The 25,447-nt window shown below is 37.2% G+C and overlaps 1 pseudogene; it reads left to right on the forward strand.

The window, feature by feature from the left end:
• The first annotated feature begins 1,693 nt into the window (after nt 1-1,693).
• Nucleotides 1,694-24,184, forward strand: LOC122358639 (annotated as a pseudogene).
• The last annotated feature ends 1,263 nt before the right edge of the window (nt 24,185-25,447 follow it).

The following is a 25,447-nucleotide window of genomic DNA, read 5'->3' on the forward strand; positions in this document are numbered from 1 at the left end:
CAAACTAATGATCTGCTTGTCCTCTCTGAGAAGAGTCCTGATGGTGACTCCTATTGTAAAGGGATCTTCATACTGTGGACCATAGCTGAATATCCCTAAAATAACCACAGGTGCTCAAGCCATTACTTTAGTGTGACGAGTGGCACATTCTCTGCTATAGCTCTTAATAAATGTACAAATGAATACACAATGGGGAAAAGATTTGATATATAATCCTACACATGGAGATAAACCATTCCATATCTTTTTTAAGGAGAAAATATGCCTTTGTGCGAAGACAAAAGAAATTGAATTTAATTGCACATCCCTGCTATTGTTAGATCTTCGGTCACATCGACTGAAGGTTTTAAGTGATGTAAGGCTTCAAAATGCATAAACGGATATCATTTTAATTAGCTTTTCATTCCAATGCAATTATATAATAAAGAATTCACTGCTTAACCATGCTATTATCAAGCAATTTCTGTTGTGTGTGTACTGGATGTACCTACTGCTGCTGAAAATCTGATAGTGACTAGTCTGAGATCTGTACCTGTCCACATAGCACTGCTGCATGTAACCGCACTGAAGATTGAGCTGTCTGGTGGGGAGCAATTGGCCGTGCTTGATGTCCAAAGTGTCATCTTTTAGAAAATACGCCGCGCCATGATTGGTTGATGGAGCTAGACATTCTACCAGATAGGTCAGCTGGCATGCTAATCGTGGCCGCTCAGTACATGGTTGTAGAGGCGCGATCTGTGTGTGCTTGTATGAACGAAGATGACTTTGTTTCGCTATGGGATTGTGGTAGACTGAGCAACCCAAGGGAGAAGTGCCTATAACAAGAAAAAGCACCAATGATGCCTCCTTTAGTTTCTTGATTTAGATGCTCTTGAATGCTCACAGAAATAGATTTAAATGTACTGGAGCTGTAAACCTAAAAAAAAAAAGTGGGTAATCTTAAGTTATGCTTAATCTCATCATTTGTAATTTAAAGCGTATTTAGTGCATTGTCCAGAGTTTATTACCCTTCATGAGCAGCGCTACTCCCTTTATGATTGGCTTTCTCCAAACCTTAAAAAAAAAGGTCTTTCTTGGTTTGACAATGATGGTGTCCTGTTTTATGTGTCCAGAGGAGAGAGTTTGCCATTCGCAGGTCCTAAACAATCCCACTGCTGCACACGCTGGATGGGTTCTTTGTACAGACAGACTCGGTGGAGGTCCTGTCTGTAGGTCCATCCTCCAGCCACAGATCTATCATCAGCTGTTTCTTTGTGAATAGATTGGAGGCTCTCCAGACTTCACAGCTTGAATGGGACTCTTTGCTTTTTATGGTATCACTGTTCACATTGTAGCCAATTGTTAACAATATATCTGGATGTTATTGTTTGTAAAACATAATTAAAGAAAAATATGAATGTTTTGTCTGTTGTTTGAAGTGATGCTGTATGAATGAAGTCAAACAGGAAAGTGAAACTGGTTTACAGTGGTTCCAGTTAACTACATATTCAGTGCTTTAAAATTTCACTTTTTTTTTTCTAACACAAAACTAGTTACGTGGGTTACAGAAAATGGGAACAGTAAATTATGTATAAAACGAAATGTAAAAAATATGCTAATTCAGATTCTTGAAATAAGAGCAAGATTTTTTTCTCTAAAAATGATGCATATAAATAAACCGATTCCATGACGTCATATGTGTGCGCCGGCGCAGAATTGTGACTAAAGCGGAACCCAGGAACAAACACTTGAACGTTGGGACAACGTGATTTGCCAATGACAGCCAAGTGTGCTGAACCCTGAGAAACTACTGAAGTTTTCGTTCTTTGGTATTTATATGTTCTTCCGATCTAACGAAACGGTAGCGTGTCGCGTGTGCTGTTCGTTACAGATGCGTGTTTGCAGCGTGTTGTCTGGCGAATCAGATAGCTGTTTGGCTAACGTTACTCTCTTAATGCATATTAACAGAATTGATCTTAAACACGTTTACTCATAATTTATTACATTACACACATCCAGCACGTTGTCTTTGAATACACACGGTCTGCACGTATGTATCGCACTTTAAAAACTAAACTTAAAGCAACAGTTCGCCACAAATCTTACTTGTGTCGTCTTTTACACACCCTCATGTCTTCCAAGCACGTTGTATGACTTCTGTGTAACGGGACGTTTGGCGCGATATTAGAGACGGCCTCAGTCATCGCTGACTTTACAGAACATTTTTTCCCCAAAAAGAAAGTGAATGGTGACTCAGTCGTTCTGCCTGATATCTCTATTTTTGAATTCGAATAACGTATAGTTGTTAGGAACAATGCGAGTGTGAATAAAAACTGAATGGAATTTTCATTTGGGGTTTAGGGCTTTGTTTTGATTGCTGGTCGGGGTTTCATGTGCAATCTGTTTTGTTGCAGAAAGAATGGCGCTGAATAAATCCATGCATCCTCGAAACCGCTATAAGGATAAACCTCCGGACTTTGTCTATCTGGCCTCTAAATATCCTGAATTCCAGAAGCACGTGCAGACCACACTGACTGGCAGAGTGACGTAAGTCATGTTGTGTTTTAACTTCTTTTTTTATCGCGCTTTATGACTTCCTAGAGGAATTATGACGTAAGACATAAAAGTGTTGTTTTGTTCTAGCAGTCTGAAAGGAGAAAAGACTGATCTATATAAAAATAAAAACAACAACCCACAAACATCTATCATGTGTTTTTGTGATCTGTACATATTTGCCTTTGAGAACAATGTGATATTAATTTAAAGATTTCAGACCAAACAACCTCAGTGTGTGTATATATATATATATATATATATATATATATATATATATATATATATATATATATATATATATATATCACTCTTTCTGCTGGCAAAAGTAGTGTCATTCATGAGTGTACACATTTGTATTATTAAAAAATTTTAATCAACACACAAAGCCAATTATTTGATCAAAAACACAGTAAATGTTTTTTATAAAAAATGTAATTGATTCCACTTAAGGCAATGATGAATCTTCGCATCATTATTTATGTCTTTAGCGTTACATGATCCTTCAGGAAATCATTCTGTTAAGCTAATTTGCTGCTTAAGAAACATGTCTTATTATTATAAATGTTGATTATTATAAAACAGTTGTGCTGCTTAGTAATTTTGTGGAATACTTCAAGCACGTTAAATGTTTCTCAGGATTTTTTGAATAGAAAGTTCTGAAATTGATGAATTTAAAATATAAATATAAAAAAATTTCTAACATTTTTAAATGTTGAATGTTTCAGTGAAACATTTTCAATGTATTAATGAATTAAATGCACTTTCTTGCTGAGTAAAACTATTTAATTTTCCAGACGTGTCTTTTTTTGTTTTCAGACACTGCATGGACAAGGTACCCAAAGTTAATTAAGACCACGCAATAATAATAATTTACAAAAATCTTGAGATCAAAGTCTTTTAAGAAAAAAAAAAAAAAAAAAGGTCACTTTTTAGAGAAAAACGCCTAAATAAAAGTTTGAGAATAAACCTCAATCACACCATATGCTAGATCCATGCATTATTCTCCAAGCTACTTCTACTGCAGACACTGTTTGACACTCTCCAAACAGTAAAATGAACCTTGACTTACAATTGCTTATTCTTTCTGCTTTTATTCAAATTTTTCCCTTAAAATGTAAAGGTTTTTTTCTCTCAATTTAATTACTTTTTTTCTTGTAAATTAAGTTTGTTAAATTTGAAATTGTGTACATTTTATTTATTATTATTATTATTTTTTTTTTTCAACATTTTATTTTGACTCCTAATCCTCTTCCATACAAATGTAAAGATTCCTTAAAACTGTCATAGAAGAAAACGTTCTCATATTTATAACATTACAACGCCATTAACATGCGCTGGCTGCCTCGAACAAACAAGCACTCTGTCTCTAACTAAATTCACTGTGTATAAATTCTTTTGATAATATTTTATGCTCGTAAACTGGTATGTTGAGTTGTGTCTGCTGGGTTGGGAGGTAGTCTCAGAGGAGTCGGTAGGCAGGCTTCTGCTTTGGCTTTGTAAAGGGAGATGAGTTATTTGTGGATCAATAATCACATTGGCGCAGTATTTTAGGCCTGTCCATTAGGCAGGTTATGATTGGATGAGCTTCCTGCTGTGATTGTATCGATACTCAGCAGCGCATCCAGAGCTCCAGGGAGGGACGGAGCTGCCGTGCTGTTGTCCAGAAAATAGACTTGACAAGCAGGACTCCTCTCTGGAAAATTGTGCCTGTGTTTTTTTTTTTTTTTTTTTTTCCCTCTCCCTTCTCCTCATCGTCTTTCATTTTGCAGCCCACTTGCAAGATTACTTCCTGTCCCAAGCCAGGAATCGCCGAAACCAAACGCCCTACAGTCATGTCTGAGGCTGAACATCTTGCATTTTTTTTTTTTTTGCCAAGTCTCCATATTTCCAGTCAGTCCCCACTTGGTTGTGCACGTTACACGTTGACCTTGCAAAGATAGTGTGTGTGCTCCTTCTCCACTGGGCCGAAACATCCCAAAGGCTTTGGGGACTGGTGCATGCCGTCAGCCGCTGTGCCTACAGACTTTCAGCTTAAAGAAGCAGTGAAGTCTTGGCTGGAGCAAAGATCTCAGCCTCTGGGGTTTCTGCGTTTGAGGTTCCCGGATCTCTTGAGCTGTTCTTCTGTTTCTTGCCCTGTGCTCAGATTCACTGGAAACTCTTCACGCTCTTATCCAAGCCTCGGTTTTTACAGGCACCGTATGCATCAAGTTATTTACTGATTGTTTTGGAGCCGTTTTGGCAGCTGAAAGAAAAGTCAGCTGTGATTATGCATGCATGAGAGGAAGCGGGAATCTGGGATGCTCTTCTCTTCGATACTGGGCTGTTTCCTGCTACCGTATCTGTAGAGGAAGCACTACATGAGTCGTGGAGTGGCAGGTGGGAAGGGGGCACAAAGCATCCTGGAGCGGAAATGCAGCTCAAGTGTTTGGAGTGGTGGGAAGGAAGTTGTAATTGGGACACTGAGATATGAAATATGTCAGGCGGTGTGTGTCTGCGAAGAGGTATCCGATGACTCTGTTTTGAAGTATAAGTCTTTGATTGGTGACTTTAGATCATCAAGGGAACTGAGAATGGAGGATTGACTGACCAGTAGGGGTTTTCAATTCGTGGAAATGCTGGTATCTGGAGATCCAAGGTGGATGATGTAAAAATTAAGAAAATAGATCATTTACTCAGTGATTGTTCCAAACCTGTCTGTCTTCTGTTGAACACAAAGAAAATATTTTTAAAATATGGATACCAAACTGTTATTTGGTAACCATTGACTTCTGTAGCATTTTTCTATAATATGGAAGTGAATTTGGCTACCGTCAGCTTTGTGCTTTCTGTTGATTAATTGCTATTAATGGAATCAACGTAGGGTTGTAATTGTGTATATTTATGTATAAATAATAACAGATACATTGATTAATGGATTTGGTCACTGTTTATGAACAATCTTTTGTAACATTTCAGTGTTTGGCATTTAGCTGGTCTTGGCTAAATAAATTATTCAAAATAAATGTTAATGTTTAAAATTAACATTTATATAGGTTTACATACACCACATTGCTGCAAGAAGTAAATAAATATATAATTATATATATATATATATATATGTATATATATATATATATATATATACATGCAACCACATACATACATCGCATACATATACCGTTTGTTTTTTTGAGTTTTTAATATTTTTAGAGATTGTGAATTTTTCTTAACTTGTTGAAATGAAAATCATTGTCTTTGAATGAGGCATGAGACTGTGTTTATTGTGTTTTGTTATATTATAATGATGGTGATATGAATATAATAATATCACAAAGGCCCGTAGTGGCCTGTCTTCCCACCGCCCACAACGTCCTGTCTGGTCATCACATTTCCTAGCAGGAGAAGTCATTATAGCGTGACATGGAGAGAGAGAAAAGAAATGTGTGCTTCCAGAAGCAGAGGAACAAAGAGGAAGCTGGGCTGCAGGGCTGCGCTGTTCCTGACCCCCGGGCTATATTGACGTCGGTGCACCTGGAGGCTGGAGTTGATAGCATTGAGTATGTCCATCTTTCTGCTGGCTTTTCTCTCAGGTGTGCTGTCCAGATCTGGCCACGGGCTCTTTTGAGATGCGGCTTGAAAGAGCCCCGTGCTTCCTCTGCTGATTCCTAGCCAGTGGTTTTGAAAATTCTAACAAACGCCCCTGGATTTCTTTGCCTCTGCGGTCTATTGCTTGGGAGCATGACCTATCCACCACAAACTGCCTCCTCGGTTATTGTTTTCTCTTTGCTTTGGCTCCTTTGCTAGTGCATATATGCAGCATACAGATCTCCTTTATCTACAGTAACTCTGTAAATCAATTCATAGCTGAATAGGGATTTTCAATTGCAGATGATAATTGCCATGGTCATTCTATGTTGGATATTTTATATTGAGTGATATAGAAATTTAAATTATCCATGATTAATTTGTTTTACTGTTATTACTTTTGCTGTGACATTAAATATAATTTTAAAAATAAAATTATTATAAAATTATTTAATAGCAAAAATGAACACATTTTGTGTACTCTACATAATGCCTAAATTTAGATTATTAGATTAAAGATATAAAAAATTATATTAAATTCTTAAAAATATATTACATCTATCGTGTGTGTGTGTGTGTGTGTGTGTGTGTGTGTGTATGTATGTAACATATATATGTATACACACACATACCACCTCTTCAGCACAATGTTAGTAAGCTTATGGGGTGAGCTATAGGATATATAATATACAATATATAATACATATTAATATAACGCCTGTTAATCCATAAAGAGAATTTCGTAAACCAATACAGTTCTGAATAGAAGCTCTGAACTAAACAGAAATATTCTTTCCAGCTGTGGTGCTATTATGACTCATCTAAATAGCAGTGGTTTTTTTGGACCAGTGGTCTGTGGTCAAATATGGTGCATAAACACCTGATCAGCTTAGGTGCTCATTTGTTCCTCATGTTTTATGCATGATTGATCGCTTTGATCAAGCCAACAGCCGAGCCACGTTTATCCAGGTGGATTAAGTTAACACAGATCTGGGTCAGATGCAACCATAACAAGGACATTTTGAGCCGACACTTTTGGTCTTAACTGTGAGAAAGAGGTTTTTGTTCAGTTACATTTGAATAAAAATATGGTGTTTTCCATTCTTTTTTTTTATATATACTATCTCTTGGCATTGATTGCTAAAAATTGTTACATTCAGCATTTCAGCTGGGATCTTTGTGTCCTTTTGTTCTGAGTGAGCCAAGTCTAGTACAGATGGAGTTTGTTTATGGCTCGTGTGTGTGTGTGTGTGTGTGTGTGTGTGTGGGCTGACAGTCTCAGCATCAACAGGAAATGACATTGTTTAAATGTAAATGAATTCTGCAGCAGGTGTTAGTTGACACACATTTTGTATTTTTATATATATAAAACATGAAATCTTTCCATCTGCAGCAGGTGCACGTTACAGCACCTTACCATTCACTGCTGTCCCAGACCACATGTTCTTCATCTCTCTGTCTCTCATTCACTCACACACACAGTACTAGCTCAGAGTAAAACAATGTATATGCTTACGAACTTAGTCTAAATTTGTACAGTATATCACATCTTAATATAAAACTTTGTATCAGTTGGCCTTCTCAGCAATGCTAGTTTATTAGTACACAATTATTTAGGTATATAAATTATTTTCTTGCATCTTTTTAATTTGGTAGATGTCATTCAGGTGTTACTAAATAACATATGTATGTATGATATAAAAAAGATATTGTGTGATAATAATGAGGCTTGAGATATCTCAAATTTAGTGTCCTATTATTAAATGTGGAAGAAAAATCAAACATGTTTGTTTGTGGGATTTGTTTCCATCAGGTTTTTCCCTCTACATTTTATTAAATGAAAGATAATTTGCATATGTGCACAGTATTCCGTCTCTCAGTTTTCCTGCGGCCACGATCTGAGATGTCGTTAAAGCCTAACTGATCTGATATTTAACAAAGCTTCACAAGTTAATTACTGCAAGTTAGTTTTTAAGATGTAGAGTTTGCTGAATTATTAAGTCTTTTATATATATGAATTATCATTAGCTTCTCCTTTCGTGGTTCCAGACTCCAGACATTAGTGCCATGCGTTTGATAAGCTTCTTCACATTTCTTTTCTAAGTCTCATGCCACAGTTTTTGAGGATGGGGTTAATCTGGAAGAGACACTCACAAGAGGATATGGGTACAAGAATCGCTCCCCATCATTTTCCTCTGCTGCCACTGGAGGAAAGATATGAAAGGAGAGGAAAGATTTGGGAGTGCAGATGTCATCCAGAGAGAGATGGGATTAGAGAGCAGACCAGAGAGAGGCAGCGTCCATCAGTAAGCTGTATGACCCTGGGAAGAAACTAGGGAGTTAAAAATTCTAGATGAAATTGTGACATTGTAGAGCCCAAATTCTGTCATTTATTTACTCAATCATATTTTTACAAACTATAAATCTGTTCATTTTTGGGATTGGTAAACTGTGTTATTAGTATGTTGTCATTTTTGAGGTCTTTTATGTTTATGTTGCATTTATTTGATCAAAATACTGTAAATTCTTAAAATGGAGATATTGTTTTTATTAATTTATTTAAATTTTTTGTAATGTAATAGATTTTTGATAACCATTACTCACTCTTCAGTGTCATAATATTTCATAAATCTTTTTGTTTTGAAGGCTAATGCTCAAAGAAACATTTATTATTATAGCGGTTATGCAATATTTTTTTAATATCAAAAATATCTATGTTCGAAGATGAGCCAGAGGTCTTCACGGTTTTGGAAGGAAATGAGGTTTGAGTAATTATTGACGATTTTTAATTAACCGTCATTTAAACTAATTTTGTCCTCATAAACTAATACCGTTTTAGAAGACAAGCTGTATGGACCATTTTGCTCAACATTCGCAAGTGTTGCCACATATATTTTTTGGCATGTGTTTGTTCAGTCAGTAAGGCGTTGAGGTTTAAAATATGGCATGGTTGAGTAAAACACTGACAAAATATTTATTTTGTGAAACGCTATCTCTTTCGTTTTAGTTTCAGTCAGTGAAAATGCTATAAATGATCTCTAGTTTCTAGCGCTGTAAAGGCTAGCATTAATCTCACAGACTGGCAGAGAGTGGAATTACGTGTGTTGATGCAGTGGAGGGCTGTCACGAGTGAGGTCCTGCGATGTCGGGCATAGTGTGGGGTTCAGCCTCGGCTCTTTGCAAATGAGATCACGGGGGGACACGGAGGGCGTCTTGCATCACTCATCCTCTCTGCCGTCAGGCAGGACTAATCTAATTTCTTGCACTCCACTCTGGATTGGGGTGTCAGTTTTGGCCTTTATGACAGCATTAGCCATCAGCTTGTGACAAAGGAAAGAAAATATAAATTCTGTCATCACTTATTCACCCTTATGTTATTATAAACCTGTAGACAGAGAAAAGAGGACATTTAGCAGGCTATCAAGTTACTCTTTCTCATTGCAATAAAAGTGAACTTTGATTACAATTACTAGGGATAGTCATAATTTAATATAAAAAAAAAAAAATAGATTTCTACGATTTTTGATGTTTTTCAAGTATAGCCTAATGTGAAACCCTAAATCACTAAGCTTCTGTTGCTTTTGTGAAACAGAGTCTCAGATTTCACTATTCTGTGCATTTATTGCAGTGTTCCAAACAATAAACCTTTTTGGCACTATTCAATATGGGTGACTGTTCATCAAATACAAAACTGTGTATGACTTTCTGAAGCTGAAATGTTTTTATGATGATTTTAATAGCGTTTCTTTTATCTTTTGGGAGCTTGATCTGGTCACCATTCTTTCATTATATGGAATGAGCAGCTTCATTTGATTTTCACAGAAGAGAGAATCAAACAGTTTAGAATGTAAGTAAGTGTAGTTTATTATGGGTGATATTACTGCAGTTTCTGCTTTTTGAAAGCATCCTCAAATCTCAGGCGAAGTCTTCCAGGATATTCAGCAGGCTCGTGTTCCACAGCAGTGTTAAGTTGAAGCTTGAGATCTTTGTGTGAGCTAGAGATTTGTGGGTCGACAGACAAAGCCTGACAGCTGGTGGGCGTCAGTCCTCTAAGACACGCTCTGACTCTCCGTTATCAGTAAAAACTGCACAGCTGGATTCTTTGTTCTCACAGAACACAATAAAAGCTGCGAGCGATGTGTTCAGCGTCCATGCTTTGTTTGCTAATGGTTGGCTTTGAGAGTTCGGTGGATTAAAACATAGCTAAGCAGACTCTAGAGTGGCTTGCGGTGTGATGAGTAGACCCATGCACTGTGCCCTGTACGTCTGATTGGTTAGAGACACTCCTTTTGCTTCAGGACTCTGATTTCCACATCATTTCTTAACGCGGCAGCAGCAGTGTAGTGTTAAAAATCTATAGTGCAATTTTTGGTTTTCTTCTGATATAGACAGTTATACAGTGACTTTTTGATATTCAAACTCATTATATATTAGTCTTCTGGTTTTCTAAACCTTACTTTTACGATCGCTCCTTCCTGCAAGATCCCCTTCCAGTCAGGGTTGCGTTTTCTCATCCACTGGGATCTAATCTGCCCATATACCTCCACCTCACGTCTTGTAAACATCCTCTACACACTAACACACATCACATGGCTGTCGTGCTCCACGGCACACACTTCTCTGCAGGCGGGTTGTAGCGGTTGCTGTGGAGCGGCTGAGGCTGCAGCACTCGGTCTTCGTCCTGTGAGCCGAGCCATTCAAACAGAGGCTAAAAATGAGGCAGGTTAACAGCTCTTTGTGACCATTACTCTGCACACTGATTATGACCTGGTGGATGCAAGGTCAGCCACAGTCACACAGGATCACACTCTGAGGACTAGATGGGCTGCTGGGACTGTTGTATCATTTTGGCCTCCTTTGTAAAGTCTACACCCCTCGTTTTACTTACTGTTGTTTGTGCTTCATTGCTATTGTAGGCAATCCAAATAGTATCATGGAAATAACAACATGACATCCATATTCATGTTAATTCTCAGATCACATTTCAAGATTAATAGGCTCTGGATTAATTAGGGCCAATGTGTTGTAAATTTAGATTTTTCACATAAGCGGATAAACACAGCAGATGATATTTTCTTTCTTGTTTTGTGCTTTCATTACGTCTTCTTCTTGTGTTAGAATAAATTAAGCAACTTTGTGTTGGGTAGTGGTCACTAATGTTTTTGATGACAACTGAAGCTAAAATGCTTTTTGTTTTTTTGTACCAATTATTCTTTATATATATATATATATATATATATATATATATATATATATATATATATATATATATAATTTATTTATTTATTTTTTTTTTTATTTTTTTTTTTCAGCAGACAAAAACAGGTATAAACTACTGCACTACTGTTAAAAAATGTGCAGTTTCATTTATGTGAAACAAGGACACATTTAATTGATCAAAAGTGACAAATAGGGCATTTTATGGCCAGTTAAATATTTATATTTCAATTAAATAGTTTTCTGTCAAAGGTTTCCACACAAAAGAATCACCACTTTTAACATTTTATAATAAGGGAATATTCTCGTATTAATTCTTAAGGATCTCAGTATTCAGGAAGTAATGATGCCTTTTTATAAGATTAAACTGTTATTAACTCTTGAACAGCTGCATATTTATGTAATTGATGAAATATTATTAACACATTTAAATATTATTAGTTTGCTGATATTTATATTTTAATATTTATAATCTGAAGTATGTACACCATTATATGTTGAGCATTATCGTTGTACACTTAATTGGATTTATAATGCTTTTGGTTGGTCTCATAGATATCAGCCACTGCTGTAATATCTATCGGTAGTTTAGGTTAGTTTAGCTTGAAACCTGACTGCCATATCAAGAATATTCACCTACACAGAAATCCACAGATATGTATTGTCACAAACCATATTCTTAAATATAACAAGAGCTTTCCCCAACCCTTTGCTCTGCTTCTCCAAACAGATTTCATAGCTACACTGCAATCTCTAAATATAGTATCTAACCTTGCAAATGTTAGCAGCCAAAATGCTGTTCTGTCAACAGAAAGCTGTTTTGCTACACATTTCCTCTTTAGCATGTGACACTCCAAATGTAATTTCATGGTCTTAAAACTGTTTTGGGCTGAAGTAACTTTCTTTGGAAATTAGGTAATGCTTAGCATGTCTGTTATTACATGGAGAGCACGTTCTGTCTTAATATCTGCTTACGTTTGTGAGGCTCTTGCACTTAGATGGGGTGCAGGTGTTTTTTTAAAGGCTCTGTGAAATAGCATTCACACCATGGCTTTTTCACAGTATCCTATCTGTGGCTCACACACATCCTGCTTCCTTCGGAGGTGCCAGACATGGTCTGCAGCATGGGCGTTTAATTACATCCATAGATTAATGAGCGTGCTAAAGCTCCTAATTACACCTGCTTCACCCTCCTTGCTTTTGAGAACCGCAGGAAGCGTAGCGTTGCTCTTTTGATAGCTTTAAGAATGTACATAAAGGATTTAGAGAGAAAGGACAGTGATTATGAAGGCATTTTCTCCATTAATACATTTTTGCAAACCAGCGGCAGCTACTGCTTCGTGTCTTTCTACCGGCATGGATGTTTTTATGAGGAATCACTAATGGAATTGAAGAGGGTATGTGTTGTGTTTTAAAGATAGCTATTAAGCTGATCCTTTTCTATGGTTTCAATCTGTTACCCCACTAAGCATGCCTTAGCTTCCCTGAGGCTTAGCACTTTGGGACCGGAGAAGCTGACCGGCTCTCACATGCACCACTGCTGAAGAGGATTTTAGCCTAGCCATCGAGATCCCCTGGAGCAGCTCCATCCCCACGTACCACTCTTGCCTTAACATTCACATTCACTGGGTGGAGGACCTGATTGGGGGCAGAGACGGAGGAGCATCGACATTGGTATGCGGCCTTTGCTCCACTGGTGTTATCCTGTTAAAGCTTTTGCGGTCTCTCAGGCTGGTGGTACCAGAGGTTTGGAAGGGCATTTTGTTGAGACCTACTGAGCTTACACACACACACACACACACACACGGGCTGGTGGAGAGTAAGACCAGTGCTGGCATTGACATGCCACCAGATCCTCTGGATTAAAATACCACCATCACAACACACACTGACAGCCATCCCAGCTGGAATCTCTGTCCTGTCTGTAAATAACTAAACAACTATCCATATTTACTATTTGAGTATCAGTAGAAGGAGTGGATCACAGTTAATAGAATCTCTCTCTCATAAGCTCTCTGTGTGTATTTATATATATATATATATATGTAACATGTGTGTAATATGTGTGTGTGTATCTCTTAATAACTATATGTGTGTGTATATATGTATATGTGTGTGTGTATGTGTGTATATATATACACATATATATATATATATAATGCATGAAAGAGTAATAATATAGATACACTTTCAGATGGGCCGGCTCCAGCTGCTCAGATCGGAAATGCGTGGATGATATAGTTGTAGCACTCTGTTGAGTCAGGATTAGAATTGCAGATTGACGACCTTTGCCAGCTCAGGGATGAGATTAGCTTTCGTTAGTGTCACACATATGATGAATAGCTCTAATCTCTCTTCTCTTCAGACCTTATAGGGGTCCATCATTTGTTTAGTTCTGCTATAGTTGGGAGTCCATTTTAAGGCTGCCTGACTGGATGTTGGATGACCATAGCTGTCACCTGCCTCAGTCTAACTGCATTATAATCATACGTCACTTTCTGCTTGCGCTTCATATTATCATACCAATGTACTTATTTAGGAGTTCTAACGCATTTGGTGAGTAAAATTGTTTTATTTTTAGAATTAAAACTATAAGTTCTTTGATACTATTCTGTATATTTTGTGGTAGGAAATTTGTGATTTCGATCGGTTACTTTTTATTTGAAATGAACACAGTTCAGATTTGATTTTCAAATACCCCAATTTTTAAAGTTAATAGTTAATAGTTGTGTTCACATTTTAAGTTCCTAGAGGACAGAATTTAATTGAATATGATCATATTGCAAAGGTAAAGAAGGAGAATTGATGCATGCTTTCATAAAGTATTCATGATTTGAACTCTGTTAGTCAGTCTGAACAGTTGCCACTACATGAAGCATGTGTTTGGGAGTTAAGGCTTGGAGGCAGATCATATTTCATTTGTCATTTAGTTTGTCAGCATAACTGGTTTTGGCTTTGTGCAGGTACTGGTGCTTCCTGCTTATATACCCTTGCTGGGAGCCACTATGGACTAGCGGAGTTCATTCTCGCCACAGGAAGTGGAGTGACATCTGCTTCAGTGTCTGCAAAAGGAAGCGTTGAAACAAAACCACCTTGCAGAGCTCGGCAAAGGTGAGTGTGTGTGTGCATGTGATGCAGAAGAGAGCTCGACAGTTTAAAATGTAATATAACCCACTGAACCACCACGTGTAAATGTTGCAGTGGTGAAAGGTCTAGAGAAGACTTTGCTGATGGATGCACTCAAGGATGAGTCCATTGTCTCTGATTTCTCGCCATGCAATCCACCTTTCTTTTGCCAACCAGTTAGAAACAAAATTAGCGCAGGCTCTGTGAACAGACACCACGCACAAAACTGCCACTTCCCAGGCTGTTTTCTAGCAGTATCTGTTTCTTTGTGCACCTTGACAATAGCCGTTATCTATTCTTTCTTCCATTTCTTCCCGTCTTTTCTGTGTCCCTGTCAGGAGTAGATTATGAACTCCCACCAGACCTCCACCCAGCTCCATCAACACTGGAGGGGTCACCGAGATCATGGCTGAGGGTGAAACTGGAATTTGTGAAAGAGATCATCCACTACAGTCTGCAGCTGAAGAAGAGGCTTGGTGACACACACACATTCTTGCATATGTTATCTATCTATCTATCTATTATCTAGCTGTTGAAAATCTAAAATCTAAATGACATATGTTATTTTTACACAATATAATTTTATGACATTTTCCTATTTCAAAAGTGGCCCTAAGAAGCTTGGACTTTGCAACTCACGATAGCTATAGTTTTAAAGCCAACTTTCAAAATTGGCAACGGTGTTTGTGATATATCAATCTGGCCTGATCTCAGCACATGAGGAGCTGTAAGGATTGTGAAGTGAAGAGAAGTAAACAACCGCCTGTGTATGATCCAGCAGAGAGGTGTTTTTACTGACACAGCCAGAAAGGAAGAGCTAAATGCTGATGAAAGGGAGCAGGGCAGATAGATGCGCAGGATGGATCTGTCATACGAACTTTGCGTAATTAATTGACGGACAAAGTAAATAATTACGAGAGCGGTATCCGGGCCGCCCAGCGAGAGCATTTGTGTGTGTGACACAGGGCAGGCAACAAGCCCCCGTGCCAAGGACTGTCAGTGGAGCTGGCTGGGTAGGCGGACGGGGAGGGGTGGCAGAGCAACCAACAGTAGACCTGATTGGACATGTCGCGGCTGCCAGACCCCAAGAGGAAAGTGGTCATGTAACTGTATAGAAAGATCGACAAGTCAGAAAGTTAGGTGGTATTGCTGTTTTATGTAATAGCAGATGTAGTGTTAAACCTGGAGTGTTTGTGTGTCTTCTGCTTGTGTTGAGAGATTTGACTGGAGTATCCTAGGGGAAGCTGGGCACTCTTCCATCCTCGCTGTGTTACCAGCTCCACTCTCTCATGGAGTTCAGACTGCTTCAAGCAGACTGTCGTAAGAAGCAGCGTGAGTGCGATGCGTGTGTGTGTGTGTGTTTGCAGGTGCCTGTAAGAGCCAGCCAGGCATTCTGATTGGCCCTCTGAGATGCTTCTTCCTCTCCCAGCCCCTCAGATCTATAGTACTGCCCAGTCTTTCCTCCAGTCTCACCTAAATACAACTCTGATTTTCCTCATGCCAGACAATCTGTGCTATTGAAATAAGTAATTGTTACTACTTCTCTCCTGAGTCTGATAACTAAGAGATATGGCTTACCCCTTTCCAGAAGCCCTGAGTAGAGGCTGAGTACCCAGTTAACAGTCGGGTGTGCCGGGGTGCCACGCAGTCTCCTCCCTCTCCACTTCAAAGGAGCATGTGTGGATATTAGGGCTCTTTAATATTTCATTCCACCAGAATAAACGTTCTTAAGACCCCTTAGGCTGGGTATGCAGTGTAATGTGTGTTAGATCTGCCACCTCTCTTGCTTTTAATAGTGAATTGCCCTTTGATAACCCCAAACCACCACCCAACAAATATCAGTCTATACATGACTGTATTAACTGTTGAAGTCAACATGGAGGTAGTATGTGTGTCTAATTATTGCATGACTGATTATTTTTCTAAGAAAAAATGTCTGTGCTTGTAATTTGCTCTGCCTCTGAATCTATTTGACTTTCGGTGATGCAGGCAAACATTTCATTTTCAATGATTTCATATTTTGCCAAAATTGCATACCAGGTTTTAAATGACTACTTTGCTTTCCCTTTATTTTAAATCCTCTGTAGTGTATAATTGTTTTTATTGCATATATTAAAATTTGGTCATAAAAGTGCATGATATAAAAAATAATGTGTACTTTTATGAAGTATGACAGTATAATTATATACAAAGTACAGAAGCAAAAAAAAAGTTTACAAATATTTGTACACAAAAATTAAATGAAATATTAAATTAATAGTTATATTAATGAATTAGTATTTAAATAACCATTTAAGCATTATTCTAGGCTGTTGTCAAGTGACATTGTTTCTGATGTGTGTACAAGATGTATATTACAAATGTATCTTGTATGTGTTGGTGTGATGATGCGATAATGGCACATAGTTATGGTTTAGAAGGAATACATTAGTGAACATGACAACTAAACCACAGACTTTTGCTCAAATATCCTAATTAAAAATGGGTCCTGTCACATACTCATAAGAACAAAATGTGTTTGCATCTGGCAATATGCCACAGTCACACATTTATTCATAGATATCCTGTTGGACTATGGATGTACATTATAGAAATAAAAGGCTCATGGAACATGCTCACTGACCTTTAAGCTATTCATAGTGATTAATAGCAGATTCTGTCAATTTAGAAAGCGAAAGAAATAGAAAATTAAGAGTTGAGCACCAATCAATTATGCATAAACACGTGTTATCTCCCACTCTCTGCCAGACACTATTTAGTGAAGCCTCATCTTCTTTTTATAATGGTGAAAAATTCATTGATTTTTTGTCTGCAACGCCCAGCTTCAAAGCTCCTGTCGAGATGGGGTTTTTAATTAAACCTGCTCGCACCTCCTCTTAAATATAAAGTAGCCAGCCCAGTGTTCACAGAGGCGGGCCATATTCAACCACGGTTCTGCGTCCTGCCGTTTATTTGATGGTACTCCCATGGATCAGGTATCCCAAGCTGGTGGTTTGCAAGCCTTTTTTTTTCATTTACAGATGGTACAGTTGCATGCTGGGAAGAGTGCAGCCTGGCACCTTTTGGAAAGATGAGCTGGAAACAAGAGGGTGAGTTTTGTGACCAGGTATGTCTGTTTTTGCCACTCGAGATCTTTACAGATAAATGAGTGGGCGTTTCCCTCAGGGACTTTGGGTTAATTAGTCTTAATAGGTTTACTAAGCATGGCCTAAAGCGATGCCACCCACGACATGAGGGAGCGCTAATGGAGCAGATTTCATTAGTTCATTGAGCATCATTAGTTCCTGGCCCCTCTCGATTACTCCGATCGTCTGTGCAGTCAAACACTGTGATATCTGTGAATGAGCATTTTCCCTGCTACAGGTTATTAGTCTGGTGTCAGTAGTCTGCTCCAGCTCGGGCCTGATGTGTGGTTTGATTCATCACAGAAGGTGTCAGAGTCCCGTCACCCTTCATTAAGAGTCATTCTCCTGGCTAAATCAGCAAACTCCTCTACTACTGACTCTAATTAATATACTAATGGGGTTCTTTCTCCCGTCCAGCCCTCTCACTTTTCCCCTCCTTTCTCCGCTTTCTGTTTGTTTGGTGCCTCTGCCTGCAGAGGTCAAGCCTAATTAATTGTTTTTACTGAAGAGCAGTGGGATTTGATTTCACCCTATAGTTCACCCGAACACCCACATATCAGATATTCAAGCATACTTTCCACTGGCTAATGATTGTAGAATCTGTTTCTGTGATTCTCTTTCATTAAGCCTTCTGAGGGAGCTGGTGCCAGTTTATACACTACACTTTCATATAGTTTTTTTTTATTAAGCTGGCAAAATTGATCATAGACGCATAAGTTTATAACAAATCTCACAAGCTGAATTGCTTTAGAAAAGGCTAATTTATACACTTTAATTATTATATATTTGTAATTTTTTTGTTTTATGAATTTTTCATGTCTTTTTAAATAAAATAAAGGTATACAGTAACAATAATTGAAAATATTGAATAATGACATTTTTTTGATGTTGTAAATTTAAATTTCATTGAAATTAATGGGACATGTGGTAGTAAAATGATGGTCCTCTAAATATAAAAACATGAGAAATGATTATGAACAATTAAATCATAATATTGATAAATTAATGAGTCTGTAACATCAACAGATAACTGATGTGATCCTGTAATGTTAAACCCTAATTAAAGAATTATCACTGGTAGTGATACATTGTATAGATTTTTTTTTATGTCTGGAATTGTAAGCCATTATAAGTAATTGTTGTTTCTGTGTAAATTTGAAGTTAGATTCATGTGTTTATGTTTGATATGATATTGAGACTCACTTCTTTGTGCATTCTTTGGATGCAAATGCCTTTACAGATGTGGATGGTTGTAACATTTAACCAGTTCTGATGAGCGTTCTATATTTCAAACAGTTTATACATTGTTTTTGCAGTGAGTAAAGTCATTGCCTGGTGGAGTCTTCAGTCTCACATGTAACTTGTATGCCCAGATCTGGTTGTTTGTGAAAGCAACACCTGCTGAATATTCACTGGGCTCAAGCCCTCTTTTTTAATGACCATCTTTAGCCCATTCCATCAGATACACTTCGACCTGCTTCTAAGGCACAGCGCAGCTCATGTAACAGGTGCCCAGACAGGGTGACTGTACCATATAGTCACGCACTTCCAGAAGAGGCTATAAAAGGGCAAAGGTGGAGGAATGGAGAAAGGGGCGGCAGGATGATTTGTTATGGTCTTTCAGGAAATTCCCCAGGTCCCAGATGCACTTTTCCTCACAAGCATGAGCAGAAAGATTGGCCTACATATCTGTCTGCAGGCCTCTCACCTCAGCCAGCATACAGACATATCTAGATCTAGATCCTTCCGTGCTTCTCGCTCTCTCCGTTTAATTTTTTCCCCACTTCCTGTCCATCCATTCTCCTTCTCTGAAGCCAGCTGAGCCCCATTAGCAGGAAGCGCACAGAAGCCAGATCAATCTAACGACGGTAGATCTTCAATCCAGACGTGAAATGTGTGCACGAGAGCGGGAGTGCCAAGACTCTGACAAAAAGGTAGGGTTTTGGAGGACACCAGTGCTGAGCGTTGCCTGGGATCTGGGGCTGTTAGTGGTGGGTCTACCTTTGAGAGCGGAGGGTCAAAGGTCACCAGGCAGGGAAGCAGCACTCGGGCAGGAGCGCATAAGCAGGACGGGAACAGGGGCCAGTTGTCAGCATCCGCGGATCACTGTGGAAATCATCTGCTGTGTTCAATAATTGAAGAACGACCTTTCAATTCCAGTCTCAGTGCAGGTAAATCCCCAAAACTACGATTAGTTTTTGTTTTTTTTTTTTTAAGGCTGAAGCCTCTCCAAACACATCAAGGAGGCTCAGTGTTGAGGCGGAAACCGTTTTAGGATCTACTCAACCTGCTTAGAGAAAAAATGTGTGGCGGATAAATAATGGACTGGTGGAAGGTTGCATAATTCTCAGGTGTTGGGGATAAAAGCAGTGCATCGGCTCTGATTGAGCGGATAGAAATTAATTAGGAGGCGTGTGGATGGGAATGCGCGTGTCCGTCTGTTTTCATCCGTATGTGCTCTTCACAGAATAGGATAGAAAATATGCTCTGAAACACGTTAAGCAATTTCTGACAATGTATGAAAATATCATGCTTAGTACAGTGAGGCGAAACACTGCAGATGCTGTTATTCTGATCATTATTTAGATTACGCAGTATTTAGTCATTACAAAGAATTACTGTGGACACGGGCTTCTTTAATATTCATGTGAATTTTGGTCTGTGCATTCATAGATTTTGCTTGCTGGGATGAGATGTTGTCACGCTTCATTGGAGTTTAGTGAACTTAAAGATCAGAAAATGGCGCCCCCCTTGTGTTGAAGTGTGCTGGACTGCCTGGGAACTTCGCCTCATGTTAAATCTTAAAATCTTGCGTGAAATCAGCTAAAGAAAGGGAACCTTTTTCACCATTACGTCGATTATTAATTACTATTATTATCATTAACATGATTAATAAACAAAAATATGGTTATTACATTTAATAATTTGTTCATTAAAAGATTCAAGTGCTGTCAGAAAGCGATGCACAACGTGAAATAAATGTATCTTTTAATGTTTTATGAAAAGCAGTTCTTTACTTTGAATTTTTCAATTGTAAGAAAAAAAAAAAAAAAAATATATATATATATATATATATATATAGATATAGATATATAGATATAGATATAGATAGATAGATATAGACATTAAATATAATGTCTATATATATATATATGCTATATATATGTCTATATGTATATATTTACTTGTACTCTAGACCCTGTCCTGCCATTTTTAGAAAACAGAAAAAGAAGCTTTAATAATGTCAAATGATCTTTATATTTAATGTCTTAATGATCTTTGACTGTCTTTTCTACAGAAATGTTGAAATGTTTTAATACTGTAATTTACTGCTTTCGTGCCCTCTAACAGGCAATTGTATGAAACCTCATTTAATCGCGCTGTCTGCTGAGACATGAAAATTTGACAAATGGCAGAACCAGCAACTTCAGCACAGGGGAGTTATTCCAGGCACACTACAATAGCCGACTGTCCCTAAATCCAATTTACTTAATGTATAGTTAACATATACGAGGAAGACAGTTAAGATGTATGGTCTAGCGTGTGCTAAATGCGCTGCTTATTCTGACAGGACAGAAACAATGAGGTGTTGAATAAAGTAAGATCCTGTGATGGATGCCTGATTATCTGTACACTTTATCTTCTATTACAATACGATTAACGGTCACCAAAAGAAGACCACATCACGCGCTGATGGAGTAGATGATAGGTGTGGTGTGTTTTTGCACCGGCACACTGAGGGTGATCTGTTGGCTTGTAGATGAGTCACGTTTGTTTTGCTCTAACAACAGATGCTCTGTTAAGGAGCAGAGACATGTGACTGAATCGCTATGATGAGCTGGAAGATAAATATGGCTGCTGTGTCTCCAGTGGGACATGATTCAGTGTTCACGTTACATCATAAATTACTCTCATTCAGATAACTCATGTACTACACTGACTGTTCAGGGTCTCAGACTCGTGTGGATTTTCCATGTAGCGCTCATAATGTCAAGTGAATCCCTGGGCAGTTTTATTGTGGCTTTTATTTATTGCATTCATTCACTTGAACATATTGCTATGGTAATAGTAAACGCTTTTATTAAAATGGCATGTCAAACAAATATTTATAGAGACTGGAACCTAGCTATCTTTATCATGGAAGCCATTTTCTGTATTTTTAGAGAAATATCTTCATTTATTTTGTAATATTCAATATTTCTTTACTTGGAGCGTACTTTAGAATTAATGTAATTTATTTTCTTATTTTATTGTCCTATTTTAGTAGTATTTATATACTAGTAATAATGCATATTTTAGATTAGCTTTTATATTTTTATTTACATTTTGATTTTTAAATAAACTAAAAAACTAAATAAAATCCTGCACATAACTAATATACTTACCAAATGTAACACAAACATAATACAAAAATATATACCTACATTGGGTGTTATATATTAATTATATATCAAAATAATATATATAAAGAAGTAGGTTGATATATTGTGAGTATTTTCTCCCTACTCCCGATTACCAGATGTGCGATGAGTCGATTATTAATTACAATTAGCTTCTTTAAAATAATATTTAAATGTAATTTTAAAACATTTTTGTAATCTTATGCTTTTTTTAACTTTATTTATTTTACTTTTATTAATGTAAATTCAACCTAAATGGTTTTTTATTTAGTTAGATGCAAATTAGGTTTTTTGGTTTTCTTTTTTCCATTTGGTCCCATTTTGTATTATGAGGCTTATGCTGCAGTTGAATTAATACTTTGTAAGCGTACACAATAAATTGCATTATATCATTGTACTTTTGTATTTTTTAAAAATATGTAGTTACATCTGTAATTCATTTCTATATTTATATTCATAATTGTACTGTTGTCCTTGCACTTTAAACCCTCATATCCCAACTCAATAGCAGCAGCAGCGTTTTAGAATTTTAATGTAATTTCCACCTAATATAAAAATTAACCCCTAGATTTTAATTAATAAACATGGAGTGCCACCAAGGAGTCCAGATAGTTCATTGAACTATCTTTTTCGTCTGAGTGTTCTTGTGTTTGCTGCCTCTATTGACCACCTTTGCTAAAACATATTGTGAGGTTCGTGAGTTCAATGGATCTTATTCTGTATAAAACATCCCTCCTTGACATGGGTATGTGAGGCTGCAGATAATCATGTCAAATTTACATTTTTCTTTATTTCTGTGTAAACGACATGTAAACTCTCTTAACGTTAATCAAAAACTAATTTCCATCCTAATCTCTCAGTCTCCCCCTGCCAAGCATTAAGGTGGAAAGCCGTAAGCCCCTCACCTTCACCGTCCACAAGCCCACCGTGGCGGAGCTCAGGCGCAGGCGCCAGCATCGGCTGCACTGACACCAGCCCCACAGAGAGTGTGTCCGCCTGGCTGGAGAAGATCCTCACTGACCTGAAGGTGAAGCGGACATCATTGGTTTCGTTTACATTATCATGCTAGCACTGAACAGGCATATTAATATTGATTAGCTAAATTACTTAATTAATGTTAAATGATAAATCATTTTAAAACATGCAAAAAAGGGACCTAACTAACTGTACCATGCGAGTTTTGACATATGAAAGCACCACTCATTTTCTTCAGAAAAATTTACATATCTAGTTATTATTATTTTTATTAACTTTAGTAATAATATATCTACTACTAATGCTGTGAACAATTAATCGCATCAAAATAAGTTTTGTTTACATTATTTGTGTATTTTTTTGTATACATATGATATATAATGCGAAAATATTTGCTTATACATTTATATATTCTTATTTCTTGTATTTTATATTATAGAAATACACCTCTATATTTCACATCTCTATATATTAAGTGTGTGTGTGTACATATATGTGTGTGTGTGTGTGTGTGTGTGTGTGTGTGTGTGTGTGTGTATATATATATATATATATATATATACACACCAAACTTTTATTTTGGATGTGATTATTTTTAAGTTATGTAGTGTTATGTATTAATAATTAGCCAAATAAATAATTATAAATAATAATAATAGCTGTTGTTTTATTTAATGTTTAATGATAAGCAGCCACTCTGACTTGCTGTAGGCTTAGTGTAGAGAGCGATGGCTGATACAAGAGTGTTGCCCACAAACATTAAACTTGTCATCTGCAGGTGCTTCATAAAGCGGTTCCTTGTGGAGGCAGGCTCAGCCTGTTCCTGACAGCGGTGGAGAACACCTGGATCCTGCGGCAGAAGAGGCGAGAACAGGAAGACATCTCCGAGAGCTCCTAGAGCAGAACGACCTCCACCATAGCGCTGATGCCTCCGCTCATCTGTCCCTGACACAGACACTCCAACACCAGAGCAACCCACGGCAGAGGCACAACGCCAAAGGGCACGGCGAGCAGCAAGATCCAGGGAAAGGTGCCAAGTCGATGGGTCCCCAGCGAACCAAAGCAGGTGGCTGCTGTGGGGACTCAAAACCCAGAAACAGTACAGCACTTTCTCTTCAAGTGCCTGGTGAGCGTGAAGGAAGAAAACGATGTAATTGGTGGAGATGCATTGTTGGGTGGAAGGGCCGAATAAAAGATCTGATGAACCAGCTCTGCACTTGTTTGAAGAACTGCGCTCTTTGACAGGTAGCCAAACCTACCGAACACCACACAAATTAATGAACTCCACCTCCACTCATATTTTATTAGCAACTGATTGATGTTGTGATCTGAATTTTATTACGTTTGTAATAAAACATTTAAAATAATTTTTGTTGTTGGTGTCACTTTGATTAAATGCACACAAATAAATACATTTGGCTTTATTTTAAGATGCAATTCTACTTCTATTAACAAACCAATAACTGTTACTTTGCTAAATTAACTCCTAATTTGCTGCTTATTAATAGTAGATAGTTTTTAGGTTTGGGTATTGGGTAGGATTAGGGATGTAGAATGTGCTTTATATGTATTAATATTAAACATATTAATATACATTACATGATATTAAAATACATTAAAATAACCTAGTTAATACAGGACAAATTGGTTTTATTATATTTATTATTTATTCATTTTAGAGTTATTTTTAATTTATATTTAAGCATATTTTTAATTGTAGATTTTAATGTTTATCAATTAAATATTATTAACATTTTTTCAAGGTTGTAATGAACAGACAGATCTGTCGAGAATTATTGAAAAAGAAAGGTTAAGGGCATGGACTTAGTTTAACAGCATTTCTGAGAACAATGCCTTTAAATTAGAAAAATTAGCATTTCTCAGAAATGATAAAGATTGAAACAAATATAAAAATATGATTAAAACAGTTTTAGCTCTCTGATGCTTGGGCATTGACATTTTTCATTAAATATATATTATTTGAAATACATTTCTTAATAGTAAGGATTTGGTCCTTGTTTTAATAGCAAAACCAGTTTACTTAAGAGGCAAATGTTGGACAAAGGTTATCCCATATATTTTATACATGAAATATTTGGAAACGAGCGACTTCGATAATAGGTTGTGTTCCTTTGCTTTTGCCTTCTCTGGAATGCCTTTTTGGTAGTTTCACAGGAGGTTTGAGTTAGTATAAGCGTCTGGGAAGGCAGGCCTTCATAACAGGAAAGCTGCTCCTCTCGGGACACACACATACTAACTCAAACCTCCTGTGAAACTACCAAAAAGGCATTCCAGAGGAAGGCAAAAAGCAAAAAGGAACACAACCTATTATCGAGTCGTTCGCTTTCAAATATTTCATGTATAAAATATATGGGACAACCTTTTGTCCAACATTTGCCTCTTAAGTAAACTGGAGTTTAGTTAGTTAAAACAAAGGACAAACTTTACTATTAAGAAAATGTATTTCAAATAATATATATTTAACATAAAAAAAACAATCAATAT

This window comes from Puntigrus tetrazona, chromosome 15 (assembly GCF_018831695.1).
Source record: "Puntigrus tetrazona isolate hp1 chromosome 15, ASM1883169v1, whole genome shotgun sequence".
NCBI lineage: Eukaryota > Metazoa > Chordata > Actinopteri > Cypriniformes > Cyprinidae > Puntigrus > Puntigrus tetrazona.